The sequence below is a fragment of the Rhagoletis pomonella genome, unplaced genomic scaffold (genome assembly GCF_013731165.1).
Source record: "Rhagoletis pomonella isolate Grant_MI unplaced genomic scaffold, Rhpom_1.0 Rhpom_scaffold_00001, whole genome shotgun sequence".
NCBI lineage: Eukaryota > Metazoa > Arthropoda > Insecta > Diptera > Tephritidae > Rhagoletis > Rhagoletis pomonella.
Genome location: NW_023458555.1, coordinates 82,654,480 through 82,676,979, shown reverse-complemented (window position 1 = coordinate 82,676,979; position 22,500 = coordinate 82,654,480). Strand labels below are relative to the sequence as shown.

The 22,500-nt window shown below is 37.2% G+C and overlaps 1 protein-coding gene across 1 annotated transcript in view; it reads left to right on the top strand.

The window, feature by feature from the left end:
• The window catches only part of LOC118748146 (E3 ubiquitin-protein ligase hyd), a gene marked incomplete in the record, with an annotated part of 830,802 nt that overhangs the window by 113,202 nt on the left and 695,100 nt on the right, over positions 1-22,500 (top strand).

The following is a 22,500-nucleotide window of genomic DNA, read 5'->3' as shown; positions in this document are numbered from 1 at the left end:
ATGTATGTATGTGGGTATATGAATAACGACCGCTTAAAATCGATTTCAAAGTTCTACTTTCGCTGTAGAAATTTTAGGTCTACGTTATGTAGTTTGACTATTGTCAATTAAATCGAATGCTTTGTATTGCATGCGCTCCACGTTTTTCATTTTCAATTTCATAGATTGTTTATAATGACTTTTGCTAAAATTTCAAAATCAAAAGTTATCGAAACAAATTCTATGGGACTGAGAAATATTATTTTCTACTTTTTAGTCCATTTATAAAAGCGTTGTATATTAAAAAGTTTTTTTTTTATATTATTTATTATTTTTTGAATTTTGAATTGTGTCGCTATTGCACAGGACCATCGATATGCATATATATTTTTTATCAGCACCACATCTTTATCAGAAAATCCCGAGAATACAAAAATTGGTACTGTTACAAGTTGCAAGTCATCATTTTAACTCGACCTCCTCCCTCTTCCACGGACAACGGTACATCGTTTAGAGGTTTAAAAATATTTTGCGTCAGCAATTTGCCATCACACCCTGCATTACACGTATTACGTGCTCTATCCTCGGAAAAGCAAAAAACTTTATTTTCGACCATTTGCTCAGGTGTACCGAATTCTGGCAGTTTGGAAACGCGCAAGACAATATTTTCATCCAACTTCACTAACTTCAAAATTTTCTTTTACTTTTTCAAGAAACAAAAATTTTGCTGCTAGTGATATTGGTAGCATGACTTCAGTTAAATGTCATAAACTTGTTAAAAGTGAAGTGGTCGGCAAAAACAACGAATGACAATAAATTAAACTACCTTCTGCTTTTTTATCATGGCGTTTCCCTGTGGGGAAAATCTCTAGTTCTAAACTGGTACGCTTCTGGTACATTTAGTCCCAGTACTGGTTCGCGATAAATCTCTTTTGCATGCAAGCAACTGGCGAATTTAACATGGCGATGTCCTAGGAAGTGTCAATTGCCCCCCGCTGCATCCCTTTTTCGATAGTTCCGAACTAGTCCTAACTTCTATAGTTCCGAACCAGTTCTAAAATCGACAGACGAAAGAAAAAATTATCATGATTTTTCAATCTTTTTGGTTCTTCCGTGTGTGCGATTTTAAGTTATTTTGGAAGAAATGTGTTTTCAATTTGAAATTAAATTTGTTTGAATGATTGTAAGAAATGTACGTTTCCATACCTTTAGCTGTAGCTGAGTTTGCAGAGGTGCTCGCTGTTATTTCTTAGATTCCAGACTGTCCCAAGATGTTGAAATGTTAACACAAATTTTAGTTTTGTATTACCAAGCTATGAAAAAGCATCTGCGAAGCACAGAATAGAAGCGTATTTGAACGAAAAAGCCGCCGAACACATATCTATGTAAAGTAAACAAGCCCCCCGCTGCATCCCTTTTTCGATAGTTCCCGTCTAGTTCTAAATTCGACAAATAAGATCTACTTCGTTCTGCATCCCTTTTTCTATAGGTCCGAACTATTTCTAAATTCGTCACTTTAGATATAGATTTCTAGTGAAAAAACTGAAAAAACTTAGTTTTTTAAAAGTACCACTTTTCGCCGATTTTGGACTGGTGGGGATCTAGTTCCTTTTTGGCGATAAAGACCTAGTACGGAACTGGAAATTTGATTCACTAGTCCGCGGTTTCCCTACAGGGTTTCTTTTCTCGAAATAATGTTGCCCTTTTTCCTCAGCCCTTTCTCACAGCTGTACGTGTTCGTTTCTCAAAACATTGCCCTACGACTAAGCAAAAGTGCCATACTTTCTGCCAATATAGCCCTTTTGTTGCACAAAAACAACCTACTGCTAAGATGGCAAAAATTTTCAATAGAAAAGAAAACGCCATCAATTTGTAATTTATCTCTTTTTTTGATACATATTTGACCCGTAGCACACATAACCAAAAAATACCACGTAAACATATGACCGGGGTGCCCGTGTGTCTACTTACTCGTTTTTAATATTTTAGAAGCATAATAGCAATTGTTATGGGTTCAAATCAATACTATTTGAGCGCTAGTCAATAAAGAATATTTATATATTAACTGCGAAAATTCAAGTAAGTAAATACACAGAAGAAATAGGCTTCAAAAAACATTGTACAACTACATGATGCAATAATGAAAGGTGTTATACGCTGTGACAGCTCGAAATCGAACTACCTTAGGTCAATGTTGTATTTTGGAAGTAGAAGAAAAACGGGAAGAAAAAAAGCCTTTTAGTTGAAAAAGTACTAAATTTTATGCCTTCTCAACAGCGTTCCGATTATGTGAATAGGTTTAAAGTACAAAACCGCGTATCGTCATTCTGCAAAACCGCGTAACTGACATTGGCTGCCAAAAATTGGATTTGCTCTCACAATCTCTAGGCTCAATCCTTATCCATTCGTCCTGAAATATACTAGCCAGAAATGCGATTGCTTCATAAAAAAGGGGAACCATTTTGAAATATGAGTGTTTTTACGCTCTAGAAAATAATTTCTACAAGTTCACACACGCGGTTTTGCATTTTGTTGTTACGCGGTTTTGCATTTTAATCGACGATATAATTCCTTATATAAGCCGCATCACTAAGAAAATTATCCCTTATAAATTTATAATGTTGCCCTTATATTGTACAGGCCAAATAGAGGAATTCATTTACGTGTGATATTTTGTCCCCCTCTTTCAAATGGGCTTCTTGTGCGCATATATCAGGTTTGATAGCTGTTGACCATACCAATAACACTATGCGACAGTCAAAATCGGGATGGGATGAAACCAACGGGAAATGTTATATCGGTCAAAAACAAGTTATACGTGTCCCGTTGATTATATAGAAAAACGTTATATGAACAGATTAAAGGAATTGTAATTTTTAATTTTTTTAAATTTGTTTGAGCAAAATCGGACTAGTGGTTCTCGAGGTATGTCAAAAACAGACCACCAAAGGTGACAGCGAAACGCCGGGACACGTATAACTTCTTTTTTACCGATATAACTTTCCCCGGTAGTTTGAACCCTTCCCGATCACTGACCCCTACCATTTGTCTCACAGTGTAATAGTTGTGTTTGTTTAGAAATTATCCAGTAACTTGCCAGTATCTTTATTTCTAAGAATTCGCTCTCATAGAAAAAACTTGCAAGAAAGTACGCGAACGCTATTCCAGTAATAATTTGCAAGTTTCATGAACAGCTGATAAATTGGATGTTTATTCGCAGCAAATTCCTAATAAAACAATATATTTTATATTTAAATAGGTTTATTTTGTGAAATCCAACAATAAAAACCCACCCTTATTAGTTTAAATTTCATTCAGCAACATGCGATCAGCTGTTTTTCGTACTGGCAAATTCATACAAGTAAAAATTTATCCAGTAAAATGCAGTACAAACTTGCAACTTCAACTGTCATTTTTCGCTCTCTCAATTTCCCCTACTTTGCAAGTTTTTGCGTACGAAAACGCCAAAACATGAAAATTCGTAAAAAACTTTTACTGGATTTTATTGGAAATGAGTAAACAAACGCAATTAATGCCTCATACTCACTTTTACTAGATCAGTTCGTGTTATTGAGAAAAAAATTTTCACGATTAAAAAATCTGAGTATAGCGGCCAAATTCTTTTCTCAAAATTTTGAGAATTCTTCGTGTTTTGGCCTATATTTGCTTTGTATGGTATTTGCCACAAAATATAGGTCAAAAACGAGAAATGTTCAAAATGGAAAAAAAAAATGTTTCAGATTTTTGGATCGTGAAATTTTTTTTCCTCGGAGAACACGAATTGATCTAGTAAATCTGAGTATGAGGCATTATTGGTATGGTCAACAGCCATCAAACCTGATATATTCGCACTAAGGTTTTTTTGTGTTCCACAGTGTTATATAAGGGATACTTTGAGGAATCATATAAACAATTATACATTACCCAAGTTCACGTACATCCAAGTTCGAGTCATACAGCAAGCATTGACTGCTTTTTAATGTTTTATCTATTTGTTTTTGAAATTAACAAATATTTCAGAATTTATAATTAATACGTTGTGTTCATTTTAGTAAATCCACTTTGATTTGGAATTGTACAAGATTTATTATATACATACAGTATCGGTCATATCAATAGCAACCCCATTTCAAAGTGATATTATTTCCCTCCCATGTTAATTTATTTCTAAGAATTTGCAATAAAGTTCAATTTCTAACAAAACCTACATAAACCCAATTTTAAAACTACGTAGAAACCACAAAAAAAAATTTCACCCAAAATTCACACTTTTTTCTCAGAAGTGTTAGAATTTTTTTGAGCACTCAGTTTTATAGCCCCTTTAATTTTAGTCTTACTATATGCAAGTTTGAAGTGGCTAAAAATTACCGTTGATTTTTTAGAATCGATATAAAAACAAATCGTGTTTAATCGTCTTCCATATACCGAAAAATGCGACTATATATCGATGGCTGAGTGGAATATCGACCTATATCGTCTCGAAAACACTCGATATCAGAAAACTTTTCAACGCCCTATTTCAAAATTTGGCTGGAAAACGCCCCACTTTAGAATTTGATTGAAAAATGCCCTATCTCAGAACTCGGTTCAAAAACACCCTATCTCAGCTGGCGATCCAAAAACGCCCTATCTCAGCACATTTTCAAAATATTTTCATTTGAGATAGGACTTTCTGAACCGAATAATAATAATAACATACTATATATGTACATTAGACTGCATCACTCCCCATACAAAAAAAAATCGGTGCTATTTTTCCATTGGAATTATAAAATTTATTATATTTTAAGACGTCCACCAAAATATTTCGGAAAAATATTAAGATTTAAGTGAGCTGGACCGATTTGAAAATACCTCTAAAAATGGAATTTTATATGAATAAAAATAGTTTCTTAAACATTTTTTTTTTGAAAAAATGCCCTCAAATGTCAAAACGGTTTTAGCTTAAAAAAATTGCATAAAAATATTTAAAAAAAATTTAAAAAAAATTTTAACGGAATCGTAATAATGAGATTTTTGATGCTGTTTTTTAACTTTTTTCAAAAATTGGTATAAGAAAAACTTTAATAACACAGCCTAAACTCTTCCGATTTAGACTTAAGAGGTGTCATTGGAAAAGTTTTTTCTCATCGTTTTTATTTCGTTGCTAATAAACTCATTCAAAGGATGACAGAGAAAGGTAGGATGAACGAACGTTATTCAAAGTTGAATTAAGATGTGTTGGTATCTGAAAAATAAAAAATTGGGATACGAATGACTTTTTTGTACAGAAATAAAAACAGTGTGAAAATACGTTTCCACTGAGATCCCTTAAGTCTAAATCAGAATAGTTTTGGCCCAGTTATTCAAGGTTTTCGTAAATCAATCTTTAAAAAAAGTAAAAAAACAGCATCAAAAATCTCGTTCTAACGATTCCGTTGCAAAGATTTTTAAATATTTTTATGGAGATTTTTTAAGCTTAATCTATTTTGTCATCTGAGGGGACTTTTTTCAAAAAGTTCTTTAAGAAACCATTTTTATTCATAAAAAACTCAATTTTTGGAGGTGTTTTCAAATCGGTCCAGCTCACTAAAATCTTAATATTTTTCCGAAATATTTTGGTGGACTTCTTAAAATATAACAAATTGTGCAATCCCAGCGGAAAAACTGCAACTTTTTTTGGTGATGCAGTCTAATGTACATATCTAGTTTCAACATAAAAAAAAATATTATGTACTACACATCATTAATTGTCTATACATATCTAAGTCAATATATGTAAAACCGGGTATCAATAAAATGCAAAACCACGTATCAAGATAATGCAAACCCACGTATGCGAGGCTGCATAAATTATTTTCTAGAGAGTAAAAACACTCATATTTCAAAATGGTTATCCTTTTTTAAAAAGCAATCGCATTTTTGGCTAGTATATTTCAGGAAAATGGATAAGGATTGAGCCAAGAACTTGTGTGAGCAAATCCAATTTTTAGCAACAAATGTCAGTTACGCGGTTTTGTACTTTAAACGACGATGTGTATATTAACAGGAACGCAGCAATCTAATACAGGGGTGAAGCAGGAACGCAGCACAGCGGAAGCATACAAACAATCTGCAAATAAATGGCTTTAACAAACAAAAACCTGGTTTCAACTTACTTCAACGTGTCTAAAGCACAACGCACACACTAATGCAAAGGCGCAACAGGGACGCAATACTATAAAACACGGGCGGAGCAGGTAGAAGCGTCCACAAAATCTGCGAATAAATGGTTCATTAGGTTTTGAAATAACAAAGAGCTGGTTCCAACTTACTTCAAAATATCTGCAGGATGATGCACACAATCAAATTCGGAAGCAGCTGCAGTTCACCAGAGAATGCTGCAAATGGAATGGTTCATCATTGAAGTCAAAATAATACGTTGTAACTTATGTGTATTAGCTCTTAATTACAATACCAGCACAGGTCGGCCAGGAAAACACTAAGGAAATGACCTAATAAATGCAAAATAATAATTTATTTGTAAAATAATTCGGTTCTATTGCAATACTTACCAAATTTCACGCAATTAGAAAACAAATGTCAGCGAATAAGAACAAAACGAACAACGAAAATTTAATCAATGTAGCTTATTTAGAATTTTTTTCTAATATTTTGGGAAATGTTCAGTGAAATTAGCAAAGAAACATCACAGTTTCTCCTAACCTTCAACACCTGTCATTATTGCATCATGGTACAACTACAGTCTATCTTCCAGTGCATATATTTAAATATATTTTGACAAACCAAAATTTTTAATACCTTTTCTTTTACATATTGAGTGCTGCAGAAGATGAGGCATATATTCAGTATCTTTTTGACACCATTGTGGACAACGGAGGAGATTCTTTATCTGAGGATGGGGAAGAGCAGGTGCCCAATATGAGGGATGTCGAAATGTCTGACGCGGAAAATGCCTGTTTCCTGCAAATGCTAGGAGTAGCCTTTATAGATGGTGAATCGGTCGACGAACATGAAAAAAAGAAGCAGCACCAAGGTTGCGCGTATCATTTCAGCAACAAGATAGTGGTCCGAGTCCATGTTTGACCTTCGGAATGTGCGTACGTCTAAAATATTGGAAGCGTGACTTTCGCGTGTCATAAAATGTCGCAGACAGCCACGTGGCTTGAGGGAGCTTTTTTGAAATTTAGCACTCCAAACTAACATTTTCGGTCATAGCGATGCGCAAGCTCTTCACAGAAAAAATGTCAAAAATATATTCTTTGAATTAAAATGGTGGTTTGACGTTTCTTGTTTCCATATAAATAGTAGAAAATTACAGGAATTAAAATTTTGGACTAAAATTAAACACAGGGTGTCCCTGCGGTATTTCAGAAAAACATTTTTTTAAACAAAATTTCAAAAAATGCTAAATTTTAGTGGAATGGATAAAAAACATATTTAAAAATAGGTTATTTTCTATTATTTTGTTAAATAGTACGGGCTTTTAGCTTTCAAAAGAAGAAATAAAAACCTGCTAATTTTTGCGCTTTCTGAAGTAATGCATTTTTCGCTAAAGCATAAAATATTTTTTTCATTTTTTGTCAGTGCCTTGAGATCTGCACGATTCGTTCCATTTTCAAAAATGAAGTGTCAGATTAAAAAGCTTGATCTGTGAACAATAGAAGGTTTATTTTTTTTTTAGAGTTGCCACCTGTTAAAAAATTAGATTTAAATTATTTTTAATAAAACAAAAAAAAAAAATAAAATAAAATAAAATAAAATAAACAAACAAACCAAATGAAAACAGAAAGCGATGAGTCAAGCTGCAATCCGAGCTCAGACACAACGCGAGCAAAACGAGAGTTACAGCGAAAGCGCAAAGCCCAATCCATCGACCACCCTCAAACCCCCTCAAGATTCAGGTCAGCGGACTTGTCCTCCAAACTTACCATTGACGACTCCGATGTCTTTGAGTGAAGAGTGCGCCTCACCTGTGCCGTATCACATTTCACGCCCAACGCTTACACCAAATTCGGTAAGCGATAACATATCCCAAAATATAGCGGCAACCACAACTAGTACAGTGACATGTTTTACTACCTCCATCGCGCCAACAACAACAACGAACACACCGGTACCTGCCGACTGCATAGCGGTGTCAACAGCACGGCCTATTCTTGCTGCACAAGCACAAATTAACTTGAGTGCAAGCACTGGCAACAAAGGTAAAGCGCAAGAAAAGTTGAAAAACGAAACAACTAAAAATACGGCCATACAGACTGGAATGGACCGCTGTGTTACAATAAAAAGAAAACTTAGTCCGCAAAATTCAACGGGCAGTAAGACAAAAATAAACCGCCTTACCTCAACTCAGCAAGTCAGTACGAATAGATTTGCACTGCTAAGTGACAATGCCGATGATGTGAATAGCCAAATTTCTGAAGGTGCTGCAAAAGCTACTAATGCAAACCTCCGCCCATTTTTATAAGAGAAGAGAATCCAAGCGCTCTTGTAAAAAAAATTCACACAGCTAATCGGTAGTAATAAGTTACATATTATCCCACTATCTAAGGGAAATATTCGCGAAACTAAAGTACAAATTTATTCCGAACAGGATTTTCGAAATACCTGAATGACACAAACACAAAATTTTATACATACCAACTTAAAAGTGCAAAAGGTCTACAAATTGTAATTAAAGGTATCGAACCAAGCGTTGAAGCTGTGGAAGTTTTGGAAGCACTTAAAGAACAAGGTTTCAATCCAAAAGCTGCTGTGAATATTTTTAATAGGAACAAAATCCCTCAACCTATGTTTAAAGTTGAGCTCGAGCCTGAAAACAAACCTCTGGGCAAAAACGATGTGCATCCAATTTATAAATTGCAATATCTGCTGCACCGTAGGATAACTGTGGAAGAACCGCATAAGAGAAATGGCCCTGTACAATGCACCAACTGCCAGGAGTATGGTCATACTAGGTCTTACTGCACGCTTCGCTCAGTGTGCGTAGCTTGTGGAGAGCTACATGTCTCTGCCACTTGCACATCAAACAAAGAAGACCCGCGTGCAAAAAATGTGGTAACTGCGGTGGAAATCACACAGCAAACTACAGGGGCTGTCCAGTCTATAAGGAGTTAAAAAACCGGATCAACCAACGCGTGGCTTCCATACGTACTCATAATGTACCGAATGCCTTTGTACCCTCCCAAACGAATCCTGACGTCTTATTCGCCAAAAGAGCCACGTCGCCAACAGTTCTATTAAACACCGTCAATGGCGTCTCGTTTGCAAGTGCCTTAAAATCAGGCTTAGAAAACTGTGCCCCTACAAAAACTGCACCTCAAGTTGCGCCGCAAGAACAGCATCCCCATGCACAATATGGTAAACCATCCAATATCGTCGATAGCGTCGATGCAACAAAGCATGATGAATTTCATGACTTTCATGCAAAACACAATGCAAGAACTCATGCGAAATCAAAATACGCTGCTCAACCTGCTTGCTACTCAGCAAACAAGATAATGACCTTACTTAAAATAGCCCACTTGAATGCAAATGGCATTCCTCACCACAAACTAGAGCTGTCAAAATTTCTTAAGGACAAGGAAATTGACATAATGCTCCTTGCTGAAACACACCTTTTATTGCACGAATCATCCAGATGGAAAGGCGCATGGCGGAACTGGTATTTTAGTCAGAAACCGGATTAAACACCATCATTTGACTGGAATTGCCGAGAATTGTCTGCAAGCAACATCAATATGCGTACAAACAAAGCAAGGTGATATTACGCTGTCCGCGGTTTATTGTCCCCCACGTTTCACGATAACAGAAAAACAGTTTATGGATTTCTTCAGTTCGCTGGGAGAGCGCTTCCTTGCTGCAGGTGATTATAATGCGAAGCACCCTCACTGGGGCTCACGCTTGTCCAACCCGAAAAGCAAGCAATTATATAACGCGCTTATATGTAGAAGAAACAAACTCGATTACGCTTCTCCTGGAAAGCCTACATATTGGCCGGCAGACCCGCAAAAGTTGCCAGATTTGATTGACTTTGCGGTGACAAGGAAAATTCCTCGCGGCCTTATTAGTACAGAATCAGTTGCAGATCTCTCATCAGACCACTCACCTGTACTTTTCACCTTGTGGCATCAGCCGCAAGAAAGAGTCACCCTATATGCTCACGACAAGGGCTACAAATTGGTTAAAGTATAAAAAATATATCAGTGCGCATATAGACGTCGATCCAAATTTAGATACGCCGACCGATATTGAAAACTCCATAGCCGCTCTTGAATCTACACTTAGAGCAGCCGCTAGCATTTCCACACCCCAGAAAGGTTATGTGCAAAATAAAAAATATAATTTAACCAATAGGAAAATTGAAATGCTTGTCTTGGAAAAACGACGCCTACGACGGATATGGCAGACTCATAGATCACCAGCATAAAAACAACTGCTCAAGGCGGCCACACATGCACTGACGAGAGCCCTCAAGAACGAGGAACAGTACGCACAGTACCGGTACATCCAAAAGCTCTCACCGACTAGCACAAAGCACTCGTTATGGAAAGCACACCACAAGCTAAATGCGCCAATAGAGACTGAAATGCCAGTACGGGACCACAATGGCAAATGGGCTCGGAGTGACGCAGAAAAAGCAAACACCTTTGCTTCTCATCTAAAAAATGTTTTTAGGCCAAACCCCGCAACTAATGATTTTTAACTTCCACCCGTACCCAATGTGTCAAAATGTGAGCCGCTGAAATTTGTACCTGAAGAAATTTCAAAAGTAATTAAGGATCAACAGCAACCAAATAAGGCCCCAGGGCACGACTTAATAACCCCAAAAATTATTATTGAGCTACCAAATTGTGCTGTACTTTGCATCTGTATGCTATTTAACGCAATCACTAAACATTTTCATTTCCCTCATCAATGGAAATAGTCGACTATTGTGATGATACCAAAGCCCGGAAAGGACAAAACGCAGCATCTTCATATAGGCCCATCAGCCTGCTACCGTGTATGTCGAAATTATTCGAAAAACTTCTTATGCTGCGCATCTCCACACATCTGCAAGCCCGCAATATAACACCACTTCACCAATTTGGCTTCAGGGAAAAACATGGAACAATCGAGCAGGTAAATCGCATAACAACCGAAATCCGAACAGCGTTTGAAAAGAGGGAATATTGCGCTGCAATATTTCTTGACGTCGCCCAGGCATTTGACCGCGTCTGGCTAGATGGTCTTATGTATAAAATACAAATGCTACTCCCACAAAGCACACACAAACTGCTTAAGTCATACCTTTATAATCGAAAGTTTGCAGTTCGATGTAACACCACCATTTCTGAAGCCCATGCAAATATAAGCTGGAGTGCCACAAGGCAGTGTCCTTGGCCCGATGTTGTATGTCTTATACACCGCGGATATTCCTACAAACGACCGCCTGATAATGTCCACTTTTGCCGATGACACTGCCATAATCAGTCGCTTCAAGTGTCCTCTACAAGCCACTGTGCTCCTAGGCAATCATATGGAAGCTGTTGCCAATTGGCTCGCAAACTGGCGAATAAAGGTTAACGAGCAAAAATGTAAGCAAGTTACATTTACACTGAATAAGAGTAACTGTCCGCCCTTGACTTTAAAGAACGTACAAATACCACAAAGCAAACATGTCACTTACCTAGGGGTCCACCTGGACAGGCGACTTACTTGGCGAAACCACATAGTGGCTAAAAGGACTCATCTCAAGCTAAAGGCTAATTCTCTCCACTGGCTTATTAACTCTCGCTCACCCCTGAGTCTGTAGTATAAAGTGCTTATTTACAATACAGTTTTAAAACCGACATGGACCTAGGGATGTGAGTTATGGGGAAACGCGAGCAGCAGCAATATCGAAATCCTTCGTCGCGCGCAATCTAAAATCCTTCGAACAATCACCGGAGCACCTTGGTATATGCGAAATGAGAACATTCACCGCGACTTGAGAATACCAGAAGTACGAACCGAAATAGAACAACGGAAGACGAAATATGTATCGAAGCTTTTAGCGCACCCAAATCATTTAGCAAGATCTTTATTGCGTGTCAACAGGACCTCAAGACTAGGTAGGAATGACTTACCAGCCCAGTCGTAATCTTTTCTTAGGGTCAGTTAAGAAAATACTCATCCCAACTAGGGGATGTCAATTAAGTGAATAGATTAAGATTCGAAAACTTATTGTTAGGCTCTTAGGCAGGGCAGATTCAATAAATAAAAAAATTAAAAAATAAATAAATAAAAATTTATAAGTTAAATGAATTATTAAGAGATGGGTATCAATCGAAATATGTATTGACTACATGTAGAGAGTTGCCACCTGTTTAAAAAATCAAATTCCACTTGAACTAAAGGAATTAGTTAATTGAAATAGATAGGTATCACCATAAGGGAGTCAGACAGAGGTTTAAGAAGGTTTTAGCTTAAAAATATTACGAAAATAGCGGTGCCACCTGTTTGTAAATTTAGTTAAACTAAAATAATAATAACGTCAAACCATAGGATTAACATTCTTCCCATACATATTTGACAAAAACTGGTACTAAACATTTCCTAACAGTTTCAAAACAATTATTTAGTAGCTTTTATTAATTTTACTTATAAGTAACTCAAAAACATATCAGTAGCTATTTCAGTAATGCCATTAAAATCTTTTAAAGTAAACAGTCGTGGAATTCAATTGTCAATAAAATAGAATCATAGAAATAAAACTTCGTTAAAAAAATGATCCAGTATTAAAACCGTTATTTGCAAGTACAGCAGTGCATCGTCTCGGCATAGATTCTACTAGGGTCTTACAGACCGACTTTGGTGTGGAATACCAAGCTTTCTGAATTTTTTGCCAAAGTTCTTCCTTGTTTTTTGATTTAGCGGGCCCAAGCTTTTCCTTCACAATCTTCCACAAGGTCTCTATTGGATTTAAATCCGGCGATTGTGAAGGCCACGTCATCACATCGATTCTACGACTCTGTAACCACGTTTTTACAAAACCCGAAGTTTGTTTCGGGACATTGTCGTGTTGAAACTGCCAAATCAAAGGCATATTCCATTCGGCATAAGGTAGCATAACATCTTGTAATATTCTTAGGTAAAGATAACGGCCAATATTTTCCCGAATCCAAAACAGCGGTCCAACACCGTACCACGAAAAGCATCCCCATATAAGTAATTATATTCCCTCCACCATGCTTGAATGTTTTTGTTGTATACTTGGGATTCATTTCCGCATTTTTTGGACGTCGGACCCACACTTTTCCATCATTGCCCACCATATTAATTTTAGATTCGTCGGACCATAAAATATTTCGCCACTTAGGATTTTCTGCACCGGACCAATTAAAGTGAGCTCTCGCAAAAGTTATTCGACTAAGTCTCTGTCTTTTTGTCAACATTGGGACCTGCCGAATAGATTTCTTTCTACAAGACGACGAGCAACAGTTCTTGAAGATATTTCCACGTTTATTTCCTTTTGGATGACTGCAGCCGATTTGAAAGGATCGCGTTTTTATAACCTCTCTATGAAATTATCCTCCGCTGGCGTTGTTTTGAGGCGATAGAGCAGTAAACACCAATTTTTGTGATTAATAATTTTTGCGATTTCCCTTTGTGTAGACCCTTTTTTTTTGAATTTTTTTTATGTGTTTACGTTCTTCTGCCGTACAATGCTTTCCGCGACCCATTTTTCCTAAATTAACGCAAATTTAATTAATATTTGTTTATAACTTACAACACAATTTACGCACCAAAAATCACTTCGAATTGCTTGTTTCCTTCGTTGATTCTATTTTATTGTCACAATAATCAAAGGACACTTGCAAATTTTAAGCACAAGCAAAGTGTTATGACATTTTAAACGATAAATAGTGTATTAATTCGATTACAGACAAAAGTTATCGGAAATATATAGCAAAGAGGAAAAACAGCTGATTGTTGCAGAACAACCGTCTTGATTCTATTTTATTGTCAGTAACTGTACATTGTCAATCAGTGATTTGTTCTGATTACATTCCTTTTAAATTTCTGGATTCTTAAATTAACTCAGGAATGTTTTACTCTTCACTTATTTCTTGCTAAATATGTAAAATTTTTTTCATTTGTCTGATACTCATTGATATACATATTTCAGTAAGGTTAGGTTAGGTTGATGCGGCTGCCTTCATCCAACATAGGAGAGAGGCACACTTAGACCCAGTGGGTCCGTTGTGATACCAATTTAGAGCTCGAATTCGAACCCCTCCGTTTGCCTAGAAGTGGAACCAGTTGGTTAGGTTTAGAAAGCGCGAGAATTCGTAAATGCCTGCTTCGCTTAGATCCGCAAGACAATCAAACAGGTGGTGGTGAAATGAGCGACTTCTCGCCCACATGAGGGCGGGGCAGTGACAGAGATAGTGTTCCACACACACGTGGGTTCTTCCGACCATCTTTTGTTTGCCCTCTCCACGTAGTGTGTAGAGGAGTTGACGCCCGACAGGGTGGTTCCCTTCCGCGCAAGCTTTGTCCGCCGCACAGTTACCCTGAAAGTCCCTCTGGCCCGGCACCCACACGATGTGAGTAGTCGATTTTCAAGCTAGATCGTTAAGGACTTTCCTACATTCTAAAGCAGTTGTAGATGATGTCTTGCAGCAATCCAGAGACTTAATAGCTGTTTGGCTATCGGAGTATATGGTTACTGAAGGTAGATTAAGAGAAGAATTGATGAGCCAGAGTGCAGCCTCCTTTATGGCCGCGAGTACCGCTTAGAAGACACTGCAGTGGTCTGGTAGCCTAACTCCCTACTCCCTACTCTTATATTTAGTTTAGAGCCATCCGTGTATATGGCTGTTGAGTTACTTTGGAGGCCCCAGACCGAGTCGTCCTCCCAGTCCTTCCTCGAAGGGATACTTGTGGAGAACTTATTCTCGAGCACCATCGGTGGTGTTGTATAATCTGGGGACCTGAATGTGTCGGGGTAGCTGGTCAGGATGTTGGTATGACCGAATCTAGTGTATTTCCATATTGACAGTGCATTTAATCTTACTGCAATGTAGCTCGCCTGTAGCTTCCCAAAAAGGTCTACGGGCAGAAAGTTTAGAAGTGTTTCTATAGCTTTGGTGGGTGTGAATGGCAGTGCACCCTTTGAACTTTTGTAAGCTTAGAATTTGTGAGCGATTTATCCAGTGATGTCCACCAGACTGTGACGCCGTAGAATAATATAGGACGTACCACTACTGTGTAAATCCAGTGAACTATGTGTGGTTAGAGGCCCCATTTCTTGCCCATAGCTGTTTTGCAGGAGTAGAGAGCGGTAATGGCCTTCTTGGCCCGCTCTTCTACGTTGCGTTGCCAGGTAAGTTTCCTGTCCAAGATGACGCCCAAGCATTTCACTTCATCAGAGAGCGACAGCTCTACGCCATTTAAGGTAGGATGTTGGGGGGATTTTTGTTTTCTATGTGAAGAGAACCGTGACCGTTTTAGCCGGGTTGGCGTTCAGTCCGCATTCTCTAGACCAGGTTTCCACGATACTCAAGGCGTTCTGCAACAGTTCTGCCAGGATTTGTGGGTGTTTGCCTGTTGCAGTTAGGGCAAGATCATCGGCATACGCAATAGCGTTGCACCCGAGCCCTGTAAGCGCATGAGTAGGGTGTTTACCGTAAGATTCCAGAGGAGTGGTGAGAGTACTCCTTGAGGTGTGCCTCTAGTCGCATATCTTGTGATGTGAGCTCCACCCATCTCCGAACAGATAGTTCTCCGATTAAGGAGAAGACTGACGAAGTCTACCAGTGATCGATCAAGTCCGATCTGGAGCATAGATGATGTGTTCGCCTCTGGGAGCACATTATTAAAGGCCCCTTGTATGTCTAGAAAGATACCTAAAGTTAGCTCCTTGAATGCCAAGGATTTTTCAATGTTGCAAACTATTTTGTGGAGAGCAGTTTCCACAGATTTGCCTTTCGAGTAGGCGTGTTGGCAGTCAGATAGCTCCTTAGGATCCATCTTTTGCCGAATGAATGTGTCCAGTATCCTTTCCAGGAACTTTAGGAAGAAAGAAGAAAGGCTGATTGGTCGAAAATCGTTGGGCTTCACATGAGAGGCTCTGCCTCCCATCGGTATGGAGACGACCTTCGCCATTGTCCATGCTTTTAGTATATATCCCAGGTTGAGACAAGCCCTATAGATTACCGTTAGGTTGGGGCATAATATGTCAGATGATTCTTTCGTAAACGGTTGGCTTCTAAATGTTCCTCAATGCTGTCACAGAAGTTTTTCCATGATGTCCTCTGAGCCCTTTTGATGGCTCGCTTTTCTCCTTATTAAAAAGCTTCCTGCTTTCCTTCCTCAGGGTGGCGATTTCTATGTTCCACCAGTGTGGCTTCTTTTTCTCCTTCGGAATTGTGATAGGGCAGGAGGCAGAAAAAGCCGCGTTACAGGTTTTGGTAATATGGTCCACTGCTTCTTCAATTTTTTCCGATGAATCTAGTCCACCGAGAGAAGCATGCTGGAAGTCTACAGATTCCGCTTCATCAGATGTTATCGGTAAGCGAGACTTACCGTGAGAAGCGCTTCTAAAAAGGAGGTCCGAGAGTATATTCCTGACATATTTCAGTTACTTTATTCCCTTAATTAAAGTGCATTTGATTTTTTAAACATGTGGCACCCCTTCTACGTGTCATTTGGAAGTAAAGTATTTTCAAATTGATACCCATATTGTAATATCTAATTCATTTAACTTATTAAATAATTTTAATAAAATTTGTAACAGGTGGCAACCCTTTTCTAAAATAAAAAAACTTTATTGCACATCTACAGGCCAAGCCCAGTTATTTGACACCTCACTTTTGAAAATTGAACTAACTATATGTACATACTAGGGATGTGGCGAATGTGGAATTTTAGACATCCGCGGATGCGAATGCGGATGCGGATCTTTAAAAGCTAACATCCGCGGATGCGAATGCGGATGTGAAATACAGTGAAAGCTCCAATATGCGGACACCGATGGTCACCTTTTTTGTCCGCATATGAAAGATGTCGGCTTATAGGAATTTCGTACAAAATAAAATAAAAATTCATACTTAAAAAATTGAAATTGCGGATTTCTAAATTAAAGTAATATTTATTCTTCAATAGACAGAACAGCGTGAATTAAAAATTAATTCAAATTTATTGCGTTTTCTTTCCTACCGACAAATCTCATTGCCCATTGGCAACGAAACGGCAACCCTTTTTCTTGAAAAGAAAATATTTTTGAATATGGACTACATATGTTCTTGTGTTCATATACATATGTAGAAGCGCAGGAGTCAACATTTGACTGAAAAACAAAACAAAATTGACCGCTTGTTAGAGCTTCGCGTTCGCTTATGGGAGAGTTTTTTTTCATAACTGGACATTTTTGAGTGGCCGCGTCGGTTAATTGGAAAGTCCGTGTATGGGAGAGCTGTTGTATGAAAAAAAAAACAAAAATTGTTCGTTCCCAAGAATGTGTCCGCTTATTAGAGCGCACAGTGGTCAATAAATGGGATTAGGAGCCTTCATTTCTCAACCGATTTGATTAATTATTTTTTTAAATGAAAGCTAATAAAATTTGCAAGAGACTAGTTGAGCCGAATTTTGGACTTTTTATTTGTTTGTATTAAATTTTTTAGTGCAAAGTGCAAAAATTGCGCCAATTTTGAAGACCGATTCTCCTGTTCCAGCTAATAAAAGTTTCATAATGAAAACTAGTTAAAAATAATTTTAGGGTACTCCTAAAACAAAAAAAAAAATAAAAATTAATAATTTGAAATTTAAAAAAAAAATGTTACCAAAAGTATTTTTTTTGGTTTTTTTATTTTTCATACAAATTTTGGGTATGCAGTTTTATAGATTACTAAATTTTAGTATAATAAAGTGCAAGTTGCAAGTCGCTAAGAGTTCGCGTTGATTTTTAATAACATAACAAACGCTTTTGTTTCCCATTTTGCATGCAGATGTGCTCGAAATGTTAGCGAAAAAATTATTAAAAATCAACGCGAACTCTTAGCGACTTGCAACTTGCACTTTATTATACTAAAATTTAGTAATCTATAAAACTGCATACCCAAAATTTTTATAAAAACTAAAAACAAAAAAAAAAATATCATTTTTTTTTATAACATTTAAAATTGTTACTTTTTATTTTTTTTTTGTTTTAGGAGAACCCTACAATTGTTTTTAACTAGTTTTTATTATGAAACTTTTATTAGCTGGAACAGCAGAATCGACAAACTTGAAAAATTTGAAACTTTACGAAATTGTAAATTCTTTTCGATTGACGCTGCACCAGTTGAGAGGACTTCAGTTTGTTTTTTGCGGTTCAATAATTCGAGAATTGCATCGGGGCTACAAATTTCGGATGTATCCTCCTGACTTTCATCTTCACAATCTAGCATCATGGCAAGATCGCCGTTTAAACACCGTTGTTTTCCAATTTGGAGAACCAATTCCTCACCTTTCAGGCCTTTTTAACCTTTTTTTGGGCCATTTAGTTTTTTTAGCCTTTTTATTTACTTAGCTCATTTATTTTTGATGACCTGGTAACATTGGCAAGGAGCAACAGAAGTTGTCTCTTTTAATCCTTCACATTCCTTGCGGAATCTCTTTTTATTTTCCAAAGAAGGGGATTGATTAAGGACCAGAAAGATGTTTTGGAAAGGTGTATGTTTAGCAACTTGGCAAAGTAGCGCTAGCTAATTTACCGCACAGTAGTGTTGTTGCCGACTGAAAATTTTCAGAGATGAATCTCATTAAAAATAAATACAGGAACAGTTTTAATGGCGAAACAGTTGAAAGTTAAACCAAAGGTCGGAAATTTATACGCCGTTTGATAATTTACTTATTTTTTCTTTTATTATAAATTTATTGATGGAAAGTTTGTTTTGAATAAAATTGAGAGATTAAGCTGATTTACAAGCACTCCGTGGCAATGCTTTACAATTACAATGTAAACACAATGTGATGAATTGAAGAACTACTTGTAATCAGGGCTACCAACTTGGCTCAAACCGTGCCATTTTTGGCCCTATTTTACTTCAAATGGCACTTATTTTTTCAATATGGCACAAAGTGCCAAAATGGCACTTTTGAAAAATAGTAATATTTCAATAAATTTTTGGGAAATCCTTTGCGTGTACTTCTTTTTCGCAACTAAAACTTTCCAATTTCTATAGAGTATACAACTGTTTTATCTTACTTTTGCATTGGACTTTTGTTTTAGAAATGTGTTTCTAATTTTAAAGCTAAATGGGAAGCATTAAAAAGATTGACACCTTTTTTGGCACTTTTATTTTTCTATTTGGCAAATTTTGGCACTTTTTTATCCTCAATATGGCACTTACTAGCTAAGTATAGTTGGCAGCACCTGTCCCAAGAATATATGGAAAAAAACTTGTTTACAAATTCTGATATGCATAATAGAAAAAGTTGTTTCAAACAATAATCGAATACCATTTGAATAACTCAGTGTGAGGGCAGGACCAGGATGAATGTATTTGCATAAAAATTTATTATAGCAAAAATGTTTTGGGTAGGCGTCGGAGCCAATGATAACCATCAGTTACCACCTCTGCATGGTTGTAAGTCATGCAGAGTCCCTACGGCTTGTAGCGCTGTGGCTGTGCCGCTTAAACTCTGTAAGAGTTTTTGGGGGTGTGCGTCAAGCGGAGTGTTGAGCACCGGTTATTTATTTAAGTTCAAAAATTGGGTAGGCGCTGTGGCCAATGGTAGCTCTTGTACCACCGCTGTATGCCGAAGGCAATACGGAGCCCCGTAAGAGAACTCCGAGAGAGTTGTGATGCATCAAGCAAGTTTGTTGAGCATGATTTGGAGTGCCAGCAATTAACTACTTTAGTAGGTTTTGTTCTGCGGCAGTTGAGAAGTGCATTAAAAAATGCATACCCAATGAAGAACGAACGAATTATTTTTGAGCACAAGTGCGTGTGTTTATTCGCTGCACTTGGTTTTGGGCGGGAGTGCAATATACAAGTGCGTGTGTGTGTTCGCTGCTCTTTGTTTATGCGGGAAATGCATAAGTCGCTTAAACACCATTAATCGATTAACCGTTCACTTTCGACTAACCGTTCATAATCGCCTAGTTGTTTTCATTCGATTACTTGACAGATTCGACTATTCGAATAGTTGTTTTCTTTCAATATTTCATAAGTTTTGCGATTGATAGGCTTTGAATATTTATAGTACCAAAAATGGTGTGGTACTGCATGAATTATGATGGAGATGAATACGTGACTTATAGCAAAATATGCAAAATTCAAAGTGCATCCATCACCTTCATAAACTCATAGAATCCAGGCGTTGCAACAAGAGATATGGGTAACATATTTGTTGCAATTAATCGTGCTATTGCACGAGAAATGGTCTCTTGGCGCTCGTTTGAAATAGTTTCGCCATCTTCGTTTTTTCTTCTACGCTTGACATTTTTTGCCGGGCTTGGTTCGGCACATTCGCTATTGGCTACATCTGTGGTCCTGGGGAGGATAAACTATGGAAAATTACCACTTATTAGTTCGTTAACATAAACATACATTTCCAGGTCCTGGTCCTTGTTCCTCTTACGGATGGTCTTCAAATGGGGTGCCAAAGACGATGTCGAATTATTATAGGCCATATTTTGTCCATATATTGTACACTTGACATCTTTTCCACTCCCGGAATTAGAAAAGAAGTTCCACACCCAGCTACGCTTACGTAAACTCATTTTGGATGTGAAAAGTGCTTACCGATCCCAGATCTGAAAAAAAAATTATCCAGGGTCATATAAATTTATGTTTACAATTTTTCAGCAAAATCGTAAGGTTTATCATAAAAATAGGTTAGACAAGAGTGTAGATCATGCAATTATCTCTAAAACCCGTTAAGACACTTTTTTTCCTAAGAGTCAGCATTTGTGGGATATACCGACTCGATCGACATCCATTTTATAATAATTCATTTAACTTGTAAAATACTTTGAATTGAAGTTAATTTTTTAACAGGTGGTAGTATAAAACATTCAGTCTGTATGACAGGTTTTTCCATGAGTATAGTATTGGTTTCATATATCTCCATACCAAGTTCCAGTACTCTACCACAAATACTTCCGGAGGTATGCAGTATGAAAAATGCGGTTTGTATGGGAGGTGCCACGCCCCTTTGTCTAATCGGAATAAAAGTTACCCTATATTTAGTTGAGCTAAATGACACCAGTACGAGAAATTTCATTAAGATCGGTTGAGTAGTTAAAGCGTGAAAGCGTAACAAACAAACCTTTCGCATGTATATCAGTAAGGATTATCCAGTACTGACCATTAAAATAATTTTTAGAGGTGAGCATTTTTTTCACAGACACAAATACACAAACACGAAATATTACACCAGGGCTTATGAATTTGTTTGCCCTTGATTGGTTGTGCTCAACGAAAACCCAATATTAATTAAAAAATTACGCACTGATCACGCGTTTTCTGAAGAAGATTTTTAAGCAATGATTAGTAGCACATTGTCCTTTAACCTAGGATTCCTCTTTTGAAGAATTGATGTTATACCCATAAATGTAAAGTTTACAATATACTTGTATCTGTATGTGTGTATTCAGCAAAACAGCTCGCGCATGTGATGCTTACAGCATGAAGTACAAACGCAAACTGACCGGCTGCTAGCGGCGCATAAGTTCGGTATCTGCGCACACACGACTTGTATGTGAAAGCCGAGTAGCTCCCGGAGACTCCCGGGTGCACCACTGATGTAAACTAAGTGCCGCTCAACGACTACCACAAGAAAATTCAGGTTTTTTATGAAATGCGCGAAATTGAGTTACAGTTGTAAGCAGCCTTTTTTCTCGCATTTGGCAGCTGGCATATTTGTTTAATACCTGGAATTTTTTTCCTCAGAACCTACAAATAAATGTCTGAAAACCCCGAGCTTTAGGTATGACCGCTCAAGAAGTTATACCTTAATAAAAAATAGATTTTGTGCCGGTTGCACCAGAACCGGGCATTTAAACCGTTAGTTTTGTTTTAAATAACTATTTATTACTTTTTTTGCACATAAATGAAAATAGTGAGAAAATACTTTTCTACCGAAATCCCATAAGTCTATATCAGAATAGTTGTGACCCAGTTATTTTATTTCGTAAATCAATCTTTGAAAAAAGTAAAAAAACAGCATCGCAAATAAGCAAATGGATGTATAGAATTGAAAACAACCACCACGCTGTCGAGTTTAAATAGCGGCAAATCAGCTGCACTTGATAGTAGTTGGTTAAATAAGGAAAATGAATTAGCAACAAGAGTTTGCGGGATGTACATAGCTCAGTGGTTAACGCTTCTGACTTTGAACATCGATTACGCAGGTTCGATCCCTGCTGAAGTCTAGAAAAAAGAAGTCTGATGAAGAGATGTGGTGATCTCCGAAATAGCTGCTATAACGTCTATCGCTTAGACTTTGTTGCTTTTTCAATTTTTCCCAATAAACAATCGTGGTACAAAGCTCAATAAAAATATTAAAAATAAAATGTTAATA